Here is a 7,359-nt window from a genome sequence, read left to right on the forward strand (position 1 = left end):
AAGTTTGGGGTATGAGCCAAATATCGAAAGATTCGCTTGACCGCCACAAAGTGGCTTTCCTTAGGTGCGGCTTGAAACCATGCACAAATTCCCACACTCAACATGATATCCGGTCTAGATGCAAAAAGGTAAAGCAAGGAGCCAATCATGGAGCGATATACCTTTTTATCCACCGCTTTACCATTGGGATCTAAGTCAAGTTGGCATTTGACGGGCATTGGAGTGGAAGCCGGCTTGACATCATTAAGCTTGAATCTCTTGAGCATATCTTGAGTGTATTTGGATTGGTTGATGAAGGTTCCTTCTCTCCGTTGCTTGACCTCGAACCCGAGAAAGAAGTTCAACTCTCCCATCATGGACATCTTAAACTTGGAGGTCATGAGTGCGGCAAATTCCTCATTGAAAGCTTTGTTAGGGGAACCAAAGATAATATCATCAACATATAGTTGGCACACAAACAACTCCCCTTTGACCTTCTTCGTAAAAAGAGTAGGGTCGATTTTCCCAATTTCAAAACCGCGATCTTGCAACAACTCATTAATGGGACCATTAAGAAATGCACTCTTCACATCCATTTGTTGCAACTGAAAGTTATGATGAGAATCATAAGCAATCAACATGCTAATGGATTCAACGCGAGCAACAGGAGCAAAGGTTTCACCGTAGTCGATACCCTCGACTTGGGAGTAGCCTTGTGCTACCAACCGGGCCTTGTTGCGAATGATAATTCCATGAGCGTCTTGCTTGTTCTTGAATATCCACTTGGTTCCAATGACATTGTGGTTCCCCGTTGGCCTTGGCACCAATCTCCACACCTTGTTTTACTCGAAGTTGTTGAGTTCTTCATGCATGGCATTGAGCCAATCCGGATCTTCGAGCGCCTCATAGACCTTTTGGGGTTCAACACAAGAGACAAACGCATGATGTTCACAATAGTTTGCCAATTGTCTACGAGTGCTTACCCCCTTTGGAATGCTTCCAAGCACATTTGTCATGAGATGGCCCTTGGTTGAGAGCTTGGAAGCGATCTTGGCGGCACGATGCTCCAATTCCTCCTCAGGGGTGAGTTGAGGAGCGGTCACTTGATCATCTTGGGCACCGTCTTGAGCTCGTTATTGATATTGAGCTTGCTCTTGATCTTGAACTTGCTCGGAGGAGAGAACTTGACCTTGGGCATCACTTGGTGATTCAACACCGTCTTGAGATTGATCTTGCCCTTGGTCTTGTTCATGATGTTGAGGGCCTTCACTTTGTTCTTAGAAAGCGTGTGGGCCTTGGGTTGGTGATGGCTCCACTTGAGTGGAGCATTGTCCTTCTCCTTCGGCCACAAGGGGTTCCTCAATGGGTAGGATAAAGCCAACTCCCATTCTTCTTATGGCTTGGGGAGGAATTTCATCACCTACATCACAAGTGCCACTTTTCTCCACTTGGGAGCCATTATTCTCATCAAACTCCATGTTACACGTCTCCTCAATGAGTCCCGTGGACTTATTGAGGACACGGTAAGCATGAGAGTTGGTAGCATAACCAACAAATATGCCCTCATAAGCTCTAGCCTCAAATTTAGACAAACGAACACCTTTCTTGAGAATGAAACACTTACACCCGAACACCCGGAAGTACTTGAGGCTGGGCTTGTTACCGGTGAGTATCTCATAAGGAGTCTTGTTCAAGCCCTTGCGGAGGTAGAGCTGATTGGATGCATGACAAGCGGTGTTGATGGCTTCGGCCAAAAATTTGTATGGAGACTTGAACTCCGCCATCATGGTCCTTGCCGCATCCATCAACATCCGGTTCCTTCTCTCTGCTACACCATTTTTTTGAGGGGTGTATGGTGCAGAATATTGATGCTTGATCCCCTCATCACTAAGGAACTCATCCAAGGTGTAGTTCTTGAACTCGGTGCCGTTGTCGCTTCTTACTGTCAAGATCTTTGCATTGTGTTGTCGTTGGGCTTCATTTGCAAAGTCAATGACGGTTTGTTGGGTCTCGCTCTTCCTCTTGAAGAAGTATACCCAAGTGTATCTTGAATAATCATCCACAATCACCAAGCAATACTTTCTACCCCCAAGACTATCAAAGGATGGAGGCCCAAAGAGATCCAAGTGAAGGATCTCCAAAGGCCTCTTCGAGTAGATGATAGTCGTGGGAGGGTGAGCCTTTTCATGAAGCTTTCCTTCGATACAAGCACTGCAAGCACGATCTTTAGCAAAACTAACATTTGTTAGTCCACGGACATGGTCCCCCTTGCGAAGACTTTGCAAAGATCTCATATTGACATGGGCTAAACGGTGATGCCAAAGCCATCCCACGTCAACTTTAGCCATTAGGCATGTCGCGGTCTTAGTGGGTCGCTCCGAAAAGTTAATCACATAGAGACCGTTCTCGACATGCCCAATAAAGGCTACTTTAAGAGTCCTGCTCCACAAGAGGGCCACGGTATCAACATCAAAGAAAGTGGCAAAGCCCATGAGTGCAAGTTGACGAACGGAAAGTAAATTGTATGCAAGGGACTCAACAAGCATGACCTTCTCGATCATGAGATCATGAGAAATGACAACCTTGCCAAGCCCCAATACCTTGGAGGACGAGGCATCACCCCACTCGACATTGGTGGGCATAGATGGAATCTTGTGAACATCCACCACCAAGTCCTTGCTTCCGGTCATATGATTAGTGGCTCCACTATCGAGCAACCATGATCCCCCACCGGAAGCAAACACCTACAAGAGATCAATGCTTGGTTTTAGGTACCCATTTTGTAATGGGTCCTTTGATGTTAGTAACAAGGGTCTTGGGAACCCAAATAGACCATTCAATGTACTCATAAGGAGAGCCAACAAATTTGGCATAAACATGTCCATCACTAGTACGGCACAACACATAAGAGGGGTTAAAGTCGTCGGCTTTGTTGGGAAGGGAAGTGTTGCCCTTCTTGGCATCACCACCCTTCACGGTCTTCTTCTTCTTCTCCTTAGAAGCACCCTCTACCTCCTTCACAAAGGTTTGCTTGAGAGGGGGAGGTCATTTGACCTTGTCATTCTTCTTCTTGTTCTTGGACTTGGGTGCGTACCCAATCCCTTCCTTGGCCACAACTCCCTTTTGATTGCTCAAAAGGTCGTTGAGGTTTTTCTCGCCTTGTATGCAAGAAACAAGGCCTGTCTCAAGTTGCTCCTTCAACTTAGCATTCTCCTCAACAAGATGCACATGCTCACAACACGGGTTAGTAGCATTTGCATTATCAATTAGCATCATATGAGGAAATGTGGCTTTCTCCTTGGTTAGCTTTACTTGAAGTTGATCATGAGACTCTTTGAGGCTAGCATGAGCACCCTTCAAGACCTTGTGAGCCTTGTCAAGTAGGTCAAACTCCTCTTTGAGTCTAGCAAGATCAACCCCAAGCTTAGCCTTCTCGGAGTTTAGCACACGAGAAACAACAATAGCATGATCAAGATCTTTCTTTAACTTAGCGTGATCATCATTGTGTGACTCCTCAAGAGCCAAACGAAGACCACGCTCTTTCTCAAGAGCATTGGAAAGATCCGAAATCTCATCGGCATAGTCATGACTATGCCCCTCCATCTTAGAGATGGTATCTTCGTGAGCCTCGATCATGTCATTGGCTTCACCAAGTTGTTCCAAGAGAGCAACGAAGTGCTTCTTAGATTTACCCTTGAGTTTACCCATAAAGGACTCAAACTCATTCTCCTCCAAATTAGATCCATCATGTTCATCAATGCAATCCGTCAACGGAGGATTATTAATGATGGTAGTTTTGATGTTGGGGGTTACCTTGTTGGTGGCTTTAGCCATGAGGCACTTGGCGGTGATGCTCTCATTGGGTGAGTCAAAGAGCGACACTCGTGGAGTTGTCGCAATGGCAACGGAGGCCATGGAAACCGACTCGCCATCCTCCTCATCATCATCATCTTCATTGTACTCTTCTTGTACCACCAACGCCTTGGGAGGAGTCTTCTTGGTGAAGTTGCTCTTGTTGGGGAAAGACTTGGCTTTGTCCTTTCGGATGAGCTTGCCACCATTGTCTTCCCTCTTCTCATACGGGCACTCCACAACAAAATGGATCACATTGCCACAATTATAGCAAGTCCTCACACGTTGCTTGCCCTTCGTGCCACTTGAGTTGTTCTTGTTGAAGTTGGGCCTTGAGTTTTTCTTGCTCCAAAATTGCCTTGAAGCAAGAGCCATGTGTTCATGATAGGCATACTTTGTATCTTCGGGATTGCTTTTCTCTTCTTCTTCTTCGTCCTCTTCTTCCACACTAACCTTGGCCTTTAATGCAAGGTTGGGCTTCTTTGCTCTTTCAGAACGTAACACCGCATTGTCGGCGGTCTTATCCAAGATGCTCATGGCCACAAACTCATTCAACACTTCACTTGAGGACAAGGTGTGGAAGTCCGGCCTTTGACGAATGATTGAGGACATGGTCTTGTGGTAAGGCTGAAGGAAATATGCCCTAGAGGCAATAATAAAGTTATTATTTATTTCCTTATATATCATGATAAAAGTTTATTATTCATGCTAGAATTGTATTAACCGGAAACATAATACATGTGTGAATACATAGACAAACAGAGTGTCACTAGTATGCCTCTACTAGACTAGCTTGTTAATCAAAGATGGTTATGTTTCCTAACCATGGACAAAGATTTGTCATTTGATTAACAGGATCACATCATTAGATGAATGATCTGATTGACATGACCCATTCCATTAGCTTAGCACCCGATCGTTTAGTATGTTGCTATTGCTTTCTTCATGACTTATACATGTTCCTATGACTATGAGATTATGCAACTCCCGTTTGCCGGAGGAACACTTTGTGTGCTACCAAATGTCACAACGTAACTGGGTGATTATAAAGGAGCTCTACAGGTGTCTCCAAAGGTACATGTTGGGTTGGCGTATTTCGAGATTAGGATTTGTCATTCCGATTGTCGGAGAGGTATCTCTGGGCCCTCTCGGTAATGCACATCACATAAGCATTGCAAGCATTGCAACTAATGAGTTAGTTGTGAGATGATGTATTACGGAACGAGTAAAGAGACTTGCCGGTAACGAGATTGAACTAGGTATTGAGATACCGACGATCAAATCTCGGGCAAGTAACATACCGATGACAAAGGGAACAACGTATGTTGTTATGCGGTCTGACCAATAAAGATCTTCGTAGAATATGTAGGAGCCAATATGAGCATCCAGGTTCCGCTATTGGTTATTGACCGGAGACGTGTCTCGGTCATGTCTACATTGTTCTCGAACCCGTAGGGTCCGCACGCTTAAGGTTTCGATGACAGTTATATTATGAGTTTATGATTTTTGATGTACCGAAGTTAGTTCGGAGTCCCGGATGTGATCACGGACATGACGAGGAGTCTCGAAATGGTCGAGACATAAAGATTGATATATTGGACGGCTATATTCGGACACCGGAAGTGTTCCGGGTGATTTCGGAGAAAACCGGAGAGCCGGAGGGTTACCGGAACCCCCCCGGGAGAAGTAATGGGCCATATGGGCCTTAGTGGAAAGAGAGAGGGGCAGCCAAAGGTGGGCCGCGCGCCTCCTCCCCCCTGGTCCGAATTGGACTAGGAGAGGGGGGCGGCGCCCCCCTTTCCCTCTCCCTCCCCACTTCTTTCCTCCTCCTAGTAGGAGTCCTACTCCTACTAGGAGGAGGACTCCTCCTTGGCGCGCCTATGGGGCCGGCCGGCCTGCTCCCCTTGCTCCTTTATATACGGGGGTAGGGGGCACCCCTAGAGACACAAGTTGATCCACGTGATCATATTCTTAGCCGTGTGCGGTGCCCCCTTCCACCATAGTCCTCGATAATATTGTAGCGGTGCTTAGGCGAAGCCCTGCGACGGTAGTGCATCAAGATAGTCACCACGCCGTCGTGCTGACGGAACTCTTTCCCGACACTTTGCTGGATCGGAGTCCGGGGATCGTCATCGAGCTGAACGTGTGCTAGAACTCGGAGGTGCCGTAGTTTCGGTGCTTGATCGGTCGGGCCGTGGAGACATACGACTACATCAACCAAACGCTTCCGTTGTCAATCTACAAGGGTACGTAGATCACACTCTCCCCTCTCGTTTCTATGCATCACCATGATCTTGCGTGTGCGTAGGATTTTTTTTGAAATTACTACGTTCCCCAACAAAGGCATCATTGCCTTGAGGAATTTGCGCTTGATCCAATTGTCATCCGTGTCCTTGCTCCCATGATCTCGGAGTGAGACCGCGGGTTTGGTTACTCTCCGATAAAGCTCACGAGGTTCTTCATCTTCTTTCATTGCAAACTCATCGGCTTCATCTTGCACCACTTCATAGTTGGAGCGTTGAATGCTTGCGCTTCCCTTGTAGAGGGAAACAACTTGATGCCCTGCATCTTTGGCCATGGCGAAGGGCCGGAGATTAGGAAGATCTTCGGGTGGAATTGCATCTTGGATGATGAAGAGAGCATTCTCGTTGAATTGATTATCCGCGGCTTCTCTAGGAGTGAAGTTACTTCGGTCATGCAGATAGAAACCTTCTTCAATGATTCTCCGAAGATTAGTATTCACATGATTGAAATGACGCTTAAAGCGATAGACCCAAGAATCAAAGTCCTCATTTTTCATAATCTTAGGGGGAGGACCGACATGATTCAAATGAGTGGAAGTAATCGGTCCACCATAAACAAGTGGAGGTTCCACATGGGCAAAGATGCCGGTGCCATTTTTACCACTAGAAGAAGGAACTTGATCACTAGTAGCTTCCCCCTTGTCAGAGTTAGCATCCGTCACCTTGTTAGTGGGATCACCCACTCTCAACGGTGTGGTGGATAGTTTAAGCCCTTCTAGGAATTTATTAAACATGCTTTCAACCTCGGTCGTCATGGAGCTTTTCAATGTGCCCAAAGCCACATTGAATTCCTCACGAGAGACCGTGGTTCCCCCATCAGCCGTAGACGAGATCAGATTCACAACGGAGTGCTCCTCCACACCATATACGGTGTCAACCATACTCTTCGAATGACAAAGTCCTTAGTAAAGAGACGAGGCTCTAATACTAATTGAAAGGATCGATATAGTTGACTAGAGGGGGGTGAATAGGCAACTAACAATTTTAGCTTTTCTTTACCAATTTAAACTTTGCATCAAAGTAGGTTGTCTAGATATGCAACTAGGTGAGCAACCTATATGATACAACAACAATAAGTACACAAGCAAGCAAGGGAAACAACATAAAAGCTTGCACAAGTAAAGGCACGAGATAACCAAGAGTGGAGCCGGTGAAGACGAGGATGTGTTACCGAAGTTCCTTCCTTTTGAAGGGAAGTACGTCTCCGTTGGAGCGGTGTGGAGGC

Source organism: Triticum urartu, chromosome 7A (genome assembly GCF_056163025.1).
Source record: "Triticum urartu cultivar PI428250 chromosome 7A, HENAU_Tu73, whole genome shotgun sequence".
NCBI lineage: Eukaryota > Viridiplantae > Streptophyta > Magnoliopsida > Poales > Poaceae > Triticum > Triticum urartu.